This window comes from Malaya genurostris, chromosome 2 (genome assembly GCF_030247185.1).
Source record: "Malaya genurostris strain Urasoe2022 chromosome 2, Malgen_1.1, whole genome shotgun sequence".
Lineage (NCBI taxonomy): Eukaryota > Metazoa > Arthropoda > Insecta > Diptera > Culicidae > Malaya > Malaya genurostris.
This window is the reverse complement of record NC_080571.1, coordinates 219,911,966-219,927,634: the sequence shown is the minus strand read 5'-3', so window position 1 is coordinate 219,927,634 and position 15,669 is coordinate 219,911,966. Positions and strand designations below refer to the sequence as shown.

The 15,669-nt window shown below is 38.1% G+C and overlaps 1 protein-coding gene across 3 annotated transcripts in view; it reads left to right on the top strand.

Moving 5' to 3' along the window:
* The window catches only part of LOC131427652 (protein disks lost), an 828,850-nt gene that overhangs the window by 308,140 nt on the left and 505,041 nt on the right, over positions 1-15,669 (top strand). The gene's annotated exons all lie outside the window — the stretch shown is intronic.

Sequence of the window (15,669 nt, the reverse complement as noted above, 5' to 3'; positions counted from 1 at the left end):
CATGACTGAACTGACAATGAAAAATCTTTTCGCTGGGGTGTTGATCCCCGCAGCACTGTCCTTTCGGGTGGATAGCACGCAAAATAATCGCCTGTTTACGATTAGCAGCGAGTAAAAGTTAATGAACGGAAACGGCCATCCCCAGCGGATTAAGTTGCCCGGTTTCTGTTCCGGGTAGATGGAAGCGCCAAACGAGCGCACCGGATCCATTTGGACGCGAGAATGAAACACGGAAAAGTGAGCTTATTTCTAACTACGGCACGCGATAACGCACCGCGTTTCGATAGTCATACGATGTCGAGACTACGGGGCTGATGAGGGTTTCCGCCGGGTAATCCATGCTACTAGAAGCGGAAATTTTTGGAAGCTGTTTTCGATCGGACAGACGAGCTGTTAATCAAATCAAAGTTTCTTGTTTACCCTTGCTCTCTACTAGGAAAAAGCTTGTGATAGGGGTGCTGCAAGTTTACAAAAAGGATCTGTTCACAATAGGTTGTTTCCTGTTCGATGATTTTTTTGGTATAATTAATTTTAAGCCCCGGAAACCAACGGATTCTAAAATACATCGAAACAAACTCTGTGTAGAACCAACATTCGAAAATAGGCAAATATGTTCAACAGAATCAACAGAATGATAATTTATCTGCATAATTTCAAGCTGTCATTGCTGAGCCGTTTCTCGCAAACAACTTAGATTTAAATCCCATAGTCCTTTTCTCTATAATTTCGATTTGACATTGCTGAAACGATTTTCGTTAACATAGATTGTAGAATCCTATAGTCCTTTTAAGTGCTGTTAAGTTTTATCCAGATCAGACATACGGTTCAGAAATGACCCCTAGAACGCTCTCGTGACACAATAGAAAAATGTGGTGCTCTTCGAGAAAATCTGAAAATCACTAAAACCGATTCGACGTTGCAACTGGTACAGCAATTCGTTCTCAACTGCCATAAGCATAAGCCGTTGAAGCCTCTCCTGAAGGTGTTAATACAAGTTCTCAGAGAGTCAAACGCGACACAGAGAACAACAAAACTCAGAGCTGAGCTGGGTGATTTCTTCATTTTGACCGGTTGTGCAGTGCACGAAGTGCACTTGAGGACGAGACGCCACTGGTATTCACAAATAAACGGCACAGTTTGATTCCAAAACCTTCGGATAATGTTTGAGTTCTATAATAGTGTTTGAGTTTGTTTAATTTTACTATAAAATATTTAATTTTAGTGAAACAATTCCCTGAATTACGTGAAAGTCTCAAAAAAGCGCTCTAGGGTAAAAGGGTAATGAGTGTTTTAAAAATCTTAAACCGTCACATAAGTGATGACGCGTGATACGAAATACTCGAGATTTTGGAAGCATCGGAAAGCAAAGCAAAGTCCTGGCATTACATTCCTTTTGTGGATTTTGGCCTTTCTGTTTCAACAGACTTCGCAGCCGATTCTTAGTGTACAGAATCATTGTATGGCTAGTACTATGGATCCTACTGACACTAAGAATCCTTCCAGGTCGGGGCTCGAACATACGACAACTGGCACCGGAGGTTGTGGTAATTCAAATATGGCAGAATTTTTAAATTGTGCAAAAAAATGAGAAAAATAAGTGCACTCGATTTTCTCAGAGACCACTTGACCGATTTCCTTAAATTTAGATTCAAATGAGAAGTAACATTGTCTAATAGTATGCTATTGAATTTCTACTAGATCCGACTTCCGATTCCGGAGTAACGAGAAAAAATAAGCAAATAATGAAAACAAGTGTACTCAATTTTCTCATAGACGACCGCTTATCAGGTCTTAATTAACGGCAGCTATAAATATATGGTGTAAATGCGCAATGACATTTCCAAAAGAGCACCCGAATTTCTCGTTCTCATAGACCATCACTGGACCATTTTCATAACCATAAATTAAAATACAATGTCGTATAGTCCGACTTCCAGTTCCAGAATAAAGGAGTAAAATGTGTATGAAAAAGTGCACTACCCTCCCGTGGTTGGTGGGCTTGACGGTATTGCAAACATCATCAGATACAATCAATTACAGTTAGAATTCAGTATAGATATATGTTACAGCTTTAGTTTAATTGTTGAATTTAATGAATGAAATACGGAACGACTTAAACAAGACGTTGATTGCATTACGCTCCAAACATCCGGGGTTTGGAGAGGCCGGTAGGGTTTAACTGAGCTCTGTTTTATGTTTCATTTTCATACTACCGGCCTTTATTACCAGTGTGAAGTGGAAATTAAATGGAGTGAACGTATCCCAATTGGGTGTCACATGATGACATCAAACGAACGGCAAATGCAGTCCATTTTTGACGTTTATTGGTGGTTTGTGTACCATGGAATACTGTGGAGTGAGATAGAATATCGTAGAATAGAATAAAATAATACAGACTGAACATATGAGCAAACCACTGATAGCTGTCAAACGATGTTCATCCAATTCATTTTGTGAGGTTGTGTCGTTTTCATGTGAGACCTGAAGGCTGAGATGATATGTGAGTGAAGTGTAAGAGGAAGTGTATGCAAGAATGGTAATAAAGGCCACCGTTTCAGCTCAGGACTAACGATCGACCAATAGTAGAGATAAAAATAGGGTAACGGTCCCTCATTTATCTCAGCTCCATTAGTCATTAGTCATATACGAAAACCATTAGTTAGAGTGAGATATGATGTCTCTGTTCGATAGATTGACTTCAAAAGTAAGATGAGATAAGTAGCATTCGCTTCAAGTTTTCGCGTCGCTATAACAACAGTATTGATCAATTTTCGAACTAATTTTTCTGCGGTAGTGCTTCACAAATTAAAAGCAATTAATTGCATTGATGCATTAATTGAAAGTCGAGTAATCGCTAAAATAACATGGTGACACTACTAATGAGATGACTATTGGTACATTAACCCTAGTCAGAATCTATTAGAATGGAAACAGTAGCTCAATGTTACTATGTTTGCTTGTGGAGTACATGTATGTATGTATGTATGTATGTATGTGTGTGAGTATGTTTGCGTGCATATGTAGATGTATATGTATGTGTAAATTGCATGTGTAAATAATTACTAACTCAACATTTCTATTTCATATGAAATTTATTCACACTGAGAAAACTGGAAAATCGAACTAAGAGAAGCTCATAAACTTGGAAAAGAAGGAAGAAGAAGTAAGAAGAAAAGAAGAAGAATGATGCAGAGTACCAGAAATATAAAAAATTTGCGTTTTTGAAACACTGTGCAGAGAAATACAGTTTTAAATCTGCTGCGTAGACTAATTTACATCCAGCTCCCAAAAGCAACGCCACATCGTTGAAGAATTATACGAATAATAAGGGTCCTAAGTTACTACCTTGTGGGACACCTGATTTATTCGAAAACTCGGATGATGTGCTGTGGTCTATTTTCATGCGTAATTTCCTATCGGAAAGATGATAATCCAAGGCGAGATAATTTGCAAAGAAGTATTTTATGATCTATTTTCTCAAAAGCAGCTTTGAGATCAGTATAGATAACATCAATTTGTGTTTTAGCTTCCATACTAGTTATGCACTGGGATGTGAATGCCAACAAATTCGTTGTAACCGATCTCCCAGGGAAAAAAAACCATGTCATGGACAAATAAACGACTGTTTCCATATACGAGGGAACCTAGCTTGCTCAAACGATCGATTGAAAATGATGCTCAATGGTTCTGCTAAAGTTGAAATACTGCGACACAAAACAACGGCTAGTATACCATCCGGACCAGGAGAAAAGGAGCGTTTGAGTTTTTTTTGCTGCTTGCTCAACCAAGTTTGGTGTAACGGTAAAAATATCCAAATCGAACAAATCGGTAGGTACGTTTGAAGCAGCATCATTCGCATCGAATGTCGAAGTAGAACAACTCGAGAAAACCCTGAAACTTACACGACATGTAAACCAATTACATGATTTATGTCAAATTACATTGTATTGCATGTAGTTTTTCATTCCCGGTGAACGACCGCAACTAGGTTAAAACCGGGTATAAATAAACGATTTAATAATAATAGTTTTTCACTGAACAAGACTGTATGTTTACAAATCGTTTAGTTTTTTTTAATTGAATGGAAAGTTACACCATTGAATTGCCTGCTCCCAATATGTACATGAAAATAAATGTAAATTCACAAAATATTTTTATCTATGTAAATCATACGGTCGTTCAAATTTTTAGACATATTTCATATATCTAAACATTTCAGTGGAAGAAACTATCATAATACTGTACGGAATTCAATTCTGTCTCTACGACAATAAACACTGTTAGAAACATTTTTCTTGAACGCAAAGCAGCCAAATGCTGGCCTTATTTGCGAAAAGTTCACAAAGCTTATAAAATTGTTCAAGATTTGCACTAAACTGATGGTAAAAATTAGATTTGCTAAGAGGTAATCTTTATGGTTATGTTATCTGCATAGAGCCATCAGAAAGGCTGATTTTGTGTAACGTTCCCCATCGTTTTCCACTTTTCATTTTCTATTCCTCCAATGCAAACGACCAGCAGCAGGATGACGCAATCGCTCTTGTTTGGAGCAAAACTCACAATGCGAATGCCCAATAACAGAACAGCTAGTTGTTGTTTTTTTGCATATATGCTTGAGAAACGGAGCCTCATATTCGCCATTGACTGTAGAACTAGTTGAATAATGCCGGGGGTAGTTCCACTGTCTTGACGTAGATGGCGGTCTGCGCACTCGATATGTCTCCGTTCATGGTTTATCACAGACTAAAGCTTGCAAACGTGCAACAGGGTCTGACACGAACAGCGTTGCCAGATTTTTCTCGCTTCGCCAGACACTCTAACTAATTAGATCAGACAAAACCAGATAAATTTTTGAGTTTTGACAGATTTTTGAAAAAAATAACCTGGCAACTCTGGACACGAATGCCACAAAGATGGTAAAGTATCATTAATAAAAAAAGTGCAAAGTGTTTTCTGTTGGGACCTATTTTTCACTATTTAAACAACGTGTACATAATAAACGTGATACTAGCAACAAATTTTAACCTTCTTTAATTCGTTTCGTGAAAGAATTAGAGAAATACTCAAACAAGGAAAAAGTTTTTAAGAAATCAAATCTTTAGTTATTTCGTTACACTTTCATGATGCGAAATTTTTAAAATGCACCCAGATGAGTATAGTGAAGAAAGACGTAGTCCTTCCTAAGGTTGAACAATCTTTTTTTTTTTTTTTCAATAGTTGAACTATTTATGTACCATTTAATTCCACTATTTCACTGTCATGTTATTACACTTTCACAAAGTTACTATACTTTAATGAAGCATAACAAACGTTACAATACAGATACGCGTATTTCGGAATGTTATTTACATCCTTCTTCAGTGTATCGGTTTTATAAGTTTGTTTTACTTATAACTTTACTTGAACAACTATTGAATATATTCCGCTAACAGTTCCAGGTAAAAATAGCATTTTTTTTGCTTCGTAGGTATTTGAATTATCCTAGAATGGCTCTCCCTAATTATCATAGAAAAAAATTGAAGATATCTTTGAAATTAAGTACGATTGCGTACCTCTAAAATAGCATTGGGTATCCAACGTAACGACTCGATGGCGCTTAGGGACCATTTTTGTTAGTATAACGACTCCCATTGTGTTATTATCCATTTTAAAAGCAATGTAATCAAATCTTCCTTTTTACAATCCGAAAAAAATTCATAGTCAGTCATAAAGATGAACACAAATAGCTCTTCCGAAAATTACTTTTCGGTAATTTAGTAAGGTGTCTTCTCCACAGTCGACCGATTCTTAACCCAGACAAAGCAGCTCATAACGCGTTAACATCTTCGAGACGGTGTGAAGAGGGGATAACCGTAAAAAAAGTGGCAGGACTACCGACAGCAATGTACCGTTATAAAAGGATAAAACTTCAGTAAATCATTTCAAGCTAACGCACCAAAAAAGAAAAAAGAAGGTCTAATCGTGTTTTCTTCGAATAGTCAAAATAAGCCGTGTGCGGGTGAATGAAGCAAAATACCTTTCCTGCTTACCTACCTACCGATCTTCCTTCTTACCTGCCTACCGGACCGAACATTCCTAACAGCCAAACCGTAAGGATAGCCTCCGCTCCGGACAATGAAAGTGGAAAACACATACAGGATTTGGTTTGAGTGAAGTCTAATTGAATACTCGGAATAATGGCTGCTGCTGAGGTTTTGGACAAGGAGCAGGCAACTTGGCTGGCGCACGGGAAATCTCGGTTTGTAATGGCCTCTTGCTATTGCTGCTATTCGATTGCAGTGTTTCAGAGCATGATGGAGCTTCAAAGGCTCCGATGGTCAGGAGCTTACCGTAAATCTTAACGTCAATCGGATCTCTGGTGATTGAAAATAATTATCAGAGAGTTTGAAAATTTTCGCTCGAATGCTGGCCACGGGTTCGATTGTAACACGCAGAATTCATCAAAGGAGAGTCCGATAACAATTCATCCCTCTGCTGACTTTGTAGTTACAACAATAACAACAACAACAACACAACCAAAGCTAACGAAGGGGTGGTGGTGGGCGAACGAGTAACACTAGCAGGAACGGAAACCCCCTACGTGCAACAAACGCAGGCAGGGAAAAATATGAAAATGCGTTTCTGAGTGCTTGATGGGTTGAGCTTTTCGAACCCCTCGGCAGCAGCAGTCCGGACGGTGTGGTGATGGTGGAAAAAATGGCATATGCGATTGAGAATTATTGAGAGCTCCCTATCCAGGCAGAACAGGACTGCCACGAAGGGAGGTGCTCATTCCGTGCTGTCTGTGAGGCTTAACTAGGATATATTTGCCGCCTCTATGTGTGCTGCTGCTACACAATCAAACGACGACGACGATCGACTCTGCTGCTGCTGCTGCTGCTGCTACTTCTGCATACTGCCGGAATACGATGTCGGCCTCGACGAAGGGATCTGCGGGGTGAATGCGGTGATTAATTGTGGCTCGGTGAGCGGTGCGATATTATATTATTCGTTTGCAGAGGGTGGAACTCGAACTGCAAATGTTCCGCTGATGTTGCCCGTCGGTTCTTTCCAGCTGTATTTGTCTGAAAACCAACCTCTGCTGCTGTGGGGCGACCGTGTTCGCTAATGACTTCGTACGTGATATACATGGAAATATTAATTTCATGCACACATATTGAACGGGCCGACCGTTCGAATTTGTTTTCAAGCTTTCTGGTCTGTTTAATTACCATGGTCACCGAATTTCGGCTTCGGTTGGGCGCAATCGAGCTCCCTACGTTGTTTGGCTTTGATACCTCTTCATTGGCCAATGTGTGTCTGTTTTGGGTGTGTGCAAGTTTCGCTTTTTTTAATCTATCACGCGAAGGTTACTGTTAGTGCTGGTTTTTCTTCCGAAAGGCGTTCCTTTTAAATATCCTTCAGATACCGGCACGACATGTATGCGTCTTATTATTGTTGGAAACGAAGAACCTGCAGTTCGTTTTTTTCTCGGTTGATTGCGTTTTAATGTACATTCTGCAAATCTAAATGTCGACTCAATTAATTTCATACTTGTTTGTATTATCAGGTGTACAGCTTTGCTTCCGCCGTTTTCCGATAGGTGGCTGTACCGGCTGAGGCTGGTCAAAATGCATAGATGATCATTCGTTTAAAGTGATTGTGTACAGTGCCTAACGAATTGTCATCGCCGTTTCAGTGACAGTTGTTCTTGTTTTCGTATTATTCACGCTCGAAAATATCTGTTTATGTTCCCAATTCTCGCCATTTGCGGGAAGTTTTACTTTTCTGTTACAATTCGAAAAAAAATGCAACTGAAGCGCATCGAATGCTCTCAGAAACTTACGGTGATGCTGTTCTGAGTAAAAGAACGTTTCGGGAGTGGTTTTAACGTTTTAAAAATGGTGATTTCGATGTCGAAGACAAACATGGTGGTGGAAGAGAAAAAACCTTCAAAGATGAACAATTAGAAGCATTGCTTGATGAAGATTCGTGCCAAACCCAAGAAGAGCTTGCCGAATCGTTGGGAGTGAGTCAGCAAACCGTTTAAAAACGTCTCAAGGCCCTGGGCATAATTCAGAAAGAAGGAAACTGGGTGCCGTACGAGTTGAAACCGAGGGACATCGAACGCCGTATATTTGTATGTGAGCAACTGCTTCAAAGACAAAATTGTAAGGGGATTTTACATCGAATCGTAACCGGTGATGAAAAGTGGGTTCGATACGATAATCCTAAACGCAGAAAATTATGGGGAAAGCCCGGGCATGCTACTTCGTCGAAGGCAAAATCGAATATTCACGGCGCCAAGGTTATGATTTATATTTGGTGGGATCACTACGAGCTTTTAAAACCGAGTGAAACCATCACAGGAGATCGCTTCCAATCGCAACTGATGCGCCATAGCCGCGCGCTAATAGAAATGCGGCCACAAGATCAAGAGCGACATGACAAAGTCATCCTCCAACACGACATTGCTCGGCCTCACGTCGCAAAAATGGTCAAAAAGTACCTGGAAACGCTGAAATGGGAAGTTTTGCCGTATTCCCCAGATGTCGCCCCTTCTGACTTCCACCTATTCCGTTGGATGGTCCACGGCCTGCAGATCAACATTTTCAATCCTTCGAAAACTTGGAAAAATTGATTGCTTCATGGATAGCGTTAGAAGGGGACTCCTTTTTTCAAGCCGGGATCCGAAAATTTCCGGAAAGATGGGAGAAAGTTGTCGCTAGCGATGGACAATACTTTGAATAATACTTCTGTAAGCACTTTTACGCAATAAAGCTTTTGATTTTGGAATAAAACGGCGGAAGAAAAAAGTTGTACATCTGATATTAGTGTGTATATAATTATAAACTTTAGTCTCTATTTTAGAAGTTTCTTGCCGGGGATCGGGTATAGCGTGATGGGTAAGTCGATGCCTTTCAAGCTGCCCACCTGGGTTCGATTCCCAACCCCGCACATAGGGTCAGAAAACTTTTCTGGCCCGAAGAGGTGAATGACCACAATGTTAAAACCTCTATAATTGAAACAAAAAAAAAAGTTTCTTGCCGGAAATTTGATTTCACCGGGAATAGGCCGGAAATTTTAATACAAAACCAGGAAGAAATATTACTGGCTCAAATCTGAGTGACGATTTTCAGCATCATGATTTTTCTGATTCAACAAATTGAAAAAGTTGGAGGCCATAGCCAATTTCGCGTTTGAGTGACAAGTTCAGTCCAAGTTTTGGAAACAACTTATTGTTCCCCACAGGTTCTATGTTGAACAATCCATTGGAAATAGGGCCAACACCCCTTGTTTCGTTCAACGATATTTGTAAGCGTTTAACAGCAACTTGAAATAATTCAGAACAACCAACTTATAACGGATTTTTTTTTAAATAAAGATAAAAAAACCTGTTTTAATCCACCTAGTCGTGTAGAAATGCCTTTCTCATCTCAATCATACTATCATATATAATACTGTGGTATTCTACAAAAAAAATTTCTTCGACTCTTGAAGGAATAACCGGAATTGCTTAGTTTGGCCGTATAAGTTTGTGAAAATCGATCAAACCATCGCTGAGAAAAGTGAGTGAGATCCATTTGGGAGTGAGATCCAATTTGGTAGCATATTGTCAAAATTTTAACCGAATGAAGAGCGCGCTTAAGATTAATGAAATCAATAAAAATATTTTAGGGCGTTCGTATGGAATTATTCTTGCAACCGAAACCAGTTCGGATGAAAGCGTTAACAGCACGGAAGTCTTCGGAAACATTTACAACGTTTTTAGAAACGATCGGGAGCTCCATATATCTGATAAAAAAAATCGGGAGGAGGTGTTCTTATTGCTGTTTTAGCAGAATTTGACGCCGAAATGATAACCATTACGAAATTTAAAGAATTTGAACACGTATGGGTAAGAATACATTTAGCAGGTGAAACACATGTTTTTGTTTCAGTATATTTTCCTCCTAACAATGCCCAAAAAGCCACATATGAAAAGTTTCTGCATGTTACTGATGAAATCATGACTAAGCTTCCATCGGAGGTTAAAGTTCATATATATGGAGACTTTAATCAGCGCAATATCGACTTTATTCCAGACGCTGAAAATGATAGCATTTTACTTCCTCTCGTTGGGGAGAATGAAACACTTCATTACTTATTCGACAAAATATCCCGTTTAGGTCTTAATCAAATTAATCATGTAAAAAATCAGCAAAATTGTTACTTAGATTTTTTATTTACTAATATTCACGATGATTTCTGTGTAATAGAATCACCAATTTCATTGTGGAAAAATGAAACTTTTCATACAGCAATCGAATTCTCAATATTTATACATCGGATTAATAGACCCGACGACTACGAGTATGAGGAATTTTTCTATTATCACTCAGCCAATTATGATAGTATTAGTCGTAAGCTACGAGAAATAGATTGGCAAGAACTTCTTAGAAACGAAGGAAATGTCCAAATTTCTGTCGATGTTTTCTTCGCACGGCTGTACGACATAATAAATGAACATGTCCCATTAAAGAAAATTAGGCGACAAAATAATTCAAAGTATCCTGTTTGGTATAACGAGCATATTAGAAACCTAAGAAATCGAAAACAAAAAGCTCATAAAAAGTACAAAAGAGAAAATAATAGTGACAATTTATCGAATTACATACACATCTGTGACCAACTAAGTTTAGCAATTGATACTGCATTCAAAGAGAATAACTCAAGAACTGAACAGGAAATAAAGTCTTGCTCAAAAAAATTCTTTAGTTATGTTAGAAACAAATTGAAATCAGAAAACTTTCCGTCAAGAATGTATCTACAGGAAAACATTGGTAATAACTCACAAGAAATTTGTAATCTTTTCGCTAAATTTTTTTCCAGATGCGTGGAAAAACTCTTTCCTAATACCAATTTTCAAAAATGGGAAAAAAGCAGACATATGCAACAATCGCGGGATTGCTATTCTTTCTTGCATTCCGAAGCTCTGTGAAGCGATCGTTAATGACAAACTGTTTAGTCAAACAAAAAATAGAATTACTCACATGCAGCATGGATTTTTCAAAGGACGTTCCACTACTACTAATTTGCTTGAATACGTCCACTATACCCTGACCGCTATGGACAAGGGAAATGACATTGAAGCTCTTTATACATATTTCAGCAAAGCATTCGATCGTGTTGACATACCCATGCTTATGTTCCAATTACAGAAATTGGGAATCTTACCAGGTCTTCTTAAATGGTTGGAATCTTATCTAACAAATCGTCAACAAATTGTAAAATTTAAGGGTAAAAAGTCGAGCCCCATTCACGTCAGTTCCGGGGTCCCCCAGGGATCTCATTTAGGTCCTCTTTTATTTATCTTGTTTGTGAACGACATTTCCTTTGTTATAAAAAAAAATTAAAATACTAATATACGCAGACGATAGAACACTATTTTTAGAAATAGAGAAAAGTCAGGATTCCAAGATTTATCAAGAAGAAATTCTTTCTTTTTATACATGGTGTAACAAAAGTCTTCTTCAACTAAATGTGAAAAAATGCAGTAGAATAACATTCAGTAAAAAACAAAATACACCTGACTTGATACTTACTATTGGAAGTCAACCAGTTCAAAAATGCGAAAGAATTAGAGACTTAGAACGCAGAGAATTTTTAATGGTCTCATTTGTGAATGACATTATCTCGAATCGCATAGATTCAAGTCAACTCCTGTCCAAACTAAATTTTTACATACCATCTCGGCGTTTAAGAAATCGAAATATTTTTATTACAAACCACCAGCGTACAAACTATGCAAAAAATGGGCCAATTAATTAATTGATGGCTGTATACAACAAGCATTTAGAAGCCGTCGATTTCACTATGTCAAAAAACAAACTAAAGCAATATTTCAGTTATATTCGGTAAGCTAATTATTATTATTTAACTCATAATAAATTATACATAAATATACATTATTTAGTGATCTATTTAGAATAGTTTACTAATTTAAGACGATTATTGTAATTATCCTTATGGTCTACTTTTGATTGACGACAAATAAATAAAAAAACAAATATGACCAACATGTAGTTGGTCATCAACTAACCAAATCTGCCAAATTCAAGAATTATACGGCTATTTGAATGTATTTGAAGTACCTGGCAGTCGTACCCAGATGAAAATTGGTAGGATTATATGGGATTATAAGACCCTTCATTTGATTCTACGTTTGTGAAAATTGGATGAGTGGTCTTTGAGAAAATTGATTGAACGTTTTTTGTTCATTTTGCACATTTTACCCCGTAACTCCCGAACCGGAAGTCGGATCTAGATGGAATTCAATAACAACCTGTGTTTAATTTAAATATTAGTAGAGAAAATCGGTTGTGCAGCCTCTGAGATAATCGAATGCACTTTTTTCTTCATTTCTTTTGCACATTTTACCCCGTTACTCCCGAACCGGAAGTCCGATACGGGTAAAACTCAATAAAACCCAATGAGACCAAGATACCTTTCATTTGAATGTAAGTTAGTGAAAATCGGTTCAGCCATTTCCGACAAAATCGAGTGCACATGTTTGTTGCATACATACATATACACACAAATACAAACTCATACATACTCTCTCTTTCTCTCTCTCTCTCTCTCTCTCTCTCTTACACACACATACAAACACACACACAGAGCTGAGTCGAATGGTATATGACATTATATATCCTTTCTATATGAGAAAGGCAAAAATAAATCATTTATTTATTTATTTATTTATTTATTTATTTATTTATTTATTTATTTATTATTCCTTCATCTGACCAGATATAGTCTACATGAAGCATTGGAAGGGGAAAAGCCCAATTGAAGATCCAAACAGAAACTATCTTCAATTTGGCATAAAAACCCCTTCTTCTTTTCTAATTTCTATGGTTGGCTGAACTGACAATATAATCACATCACAAACAGTTTCATGTTACATAAATTGACATATTGGTTTTTACATAAATTCTTATACACTAAGTAAATTTCTTAAGTCTATCTTTAAAATTATCACATGAAATGGAAAAGTCGAAAAAATCATAGACATTGTTAAAAATACAACACATCCCCCTTATGGGTTCGTTCTGTCCATAATCAGTACGTTGATGGTCAAGTTTTAAAAAGTTCCACGATCTTAAAGTTCTAGGTGGTACGTTAATATTAACTCGAGAAAGTATATATGGAGCGTCAATTTGACCGATTAATAATTTTCCAATAAAAGCGGCCCTAAAGATATTCCTTCTTTTGGCAAGCGTGTCCATACCAAGCAATCTGCAGCGATCTGTATAGGGTGGTAATTCTGTAGGGTTACGCCATGGCAGAGATCTTAGAGCATAACGAATGAACCTAGCTTGAACTGTTTCAATTCGGTTAATCCAGACATCTATGTAAGGACTCCAAACTACAGATGAAGTTTCAAGGACTGATCGCACAAGGGTGAAGTACAATGATCGAAGACAATATGGATCTTTGAACTCTTTTGCTATTTTGAATATGAATCCAAGATTTCGGTTGGCTTGAGCAATAATATGACAGTAGTGGTCTCTGAAGGACAGCTGTGTATCCAGTAGTACACCAAGATCTCTGACAACTGATACTCTCTCGAGACGTTCTCCGGAAACAGTGTAGCTCCAAACAACAGGCTTTTTCTTGCGTGTGAAGGTAATTACAGAACATTTGGATACACTTAGCGTCAATCGGTTACGCGTACACCAATCACAGAAAACATCGAGCTGTTTTTGCCAAACAATGCAGTCCTCTTCGGATCGAATGATGAGGAAGAGTTTTAGATCATCTGCATAAATAAGCTTACATCCTGGTGGCAGGATAAAGCAAATATCATTAAAAAATAAAGAAAACAGCAAAGGTCCTAGATTGCTACCCTGAGGTACGCCTGACAAGTTGGAGAAATTATCTGACTCGTTATTTCCAAGTTTGACAGAGAGAGTTCTACCAACGAGATACGATCTGATCCATTCAGTGAACGTTTTGGAAGCACCCAGTTTTCGAATTTTCGCAAGTAAAATAGCGTGATCCACGCGATCGAATGCTGCTTTGAGATCAGTATAAATCGTGTCCACCTGTGCCCCATCTTCCATACTTTGGAGCATCACAGCTTTCTTATTTGTGTTTAAGAACGGAGGGAATGATAATGAAAAATTTCAGAATAAGTATGCAAAATTTCAGAATAAGTATGCAAAAATGACAAAAGTAACACCGAGGAGATGTTCAATATAAAACTGAATAGAAACCAGTGGAGATTAAAGGTTGACGGTTCCATGCATAGGACGCTGGTCTTACAAGCCAGCTGTCGTATGTTCGAGCCCCGACCATAGGTATAAACTGCCAATACCTTTTCAATTTGTGAACAGTTATGTCAAGTTAATATAGAGTTAAATGTGGCAACCCTGCACGCTGTATGCTACGTTCGCAAAGGCGGTGGTGTTTTATTCTTCCGTAACAGCACGTACCGATGCATCATCATTTTGTATGACAGTTTGAAAGTTTTGATACTCATTGTCCTATAAATTCGGAACCGGAAGTCGGATCTGGATGAAGTTACACACTATCTTTTAAAAAACTGAACTGCCATAATTTGAATCATGATTTGTGATAATCGGTTTAACCGATGCTGAGAAATCGAAGTGAGTTTCTTTTTTTCTTCACTATTACCGGTGCGTTCCGAAGCGGAGACCGGGGACTAGTAGTCCCAAAGTAGATTTATATATCCACTAACTAACAAGGTCTGCCAACTAGATGAATATACCAGTAAATGTTCAACTCGTTTCGCCATCATTTTTTGGAAAAATTCCCATGAAATTGAAAATTTGTCACTTATCGCGCTGTAATACCGGAATCAAACGTCGGATCTGGATAAATTTAAGGGGAACTTTTAAGGAATTTCAAGACCTTTTATTTGCATCCTAGTTTGTAAAAATCGGTTAAGAAATTTTCGAGAAAATTGATAGCGCATTTTCTTACAGATTTGGACAAATTGTCTTGTAACTCCGGAACCGGAAGTCGGATAAAGATAAAATTCAATTGCGAGCTATAGGATATATCATAAGATCTTTCGTTTGAAGCTAAGTTTGTGAAAATCGGGTACGCCATCTCTGAGAAAAAAGAACGATAATTTTTTTGTGCATATCACCCTGTAGTGCGGAAGTTGGATCGGGATAAAATTCAATTGCGATCTATGGAACCGTAAGACCTTTCATTTGAATCTGAGTTTGTGAAAATCAGAGCTATTTCCACAATAGAATCCTGGTGTACGATACGAACGAATGACAGAGGTCAGTGCGAGTGACGGCGGGCGTCCCTCAGGGATCCATTCTCGGGCCGACTCTCTGGAACGCTATGTACAATGGGGTCTTGACACAGCAACTTCCCAGGAAAGTGAAAATCGTTGGCTTCGCGGACGACATATCGTTAACGGTGATGGGCGAGTCTCTCGAAGAAGTAGAGGCCTCGGTGACAGAGACGATAAGCACGATTGAGGGCTGGATGAACGGAGTCAAGCTACAAATAGCTCACCACAAAACGGAAGTGTTTTTGGTGAGCAACTGCAAGTCGATCCAGCGTATCAAGATATATGTAGGGGGACATGCGATTTCAACTAAGCGAGCTCTGAAACTTCTCGGAGTGATGATCGACAACCGGTTGAACTTTAACTGCCATGTC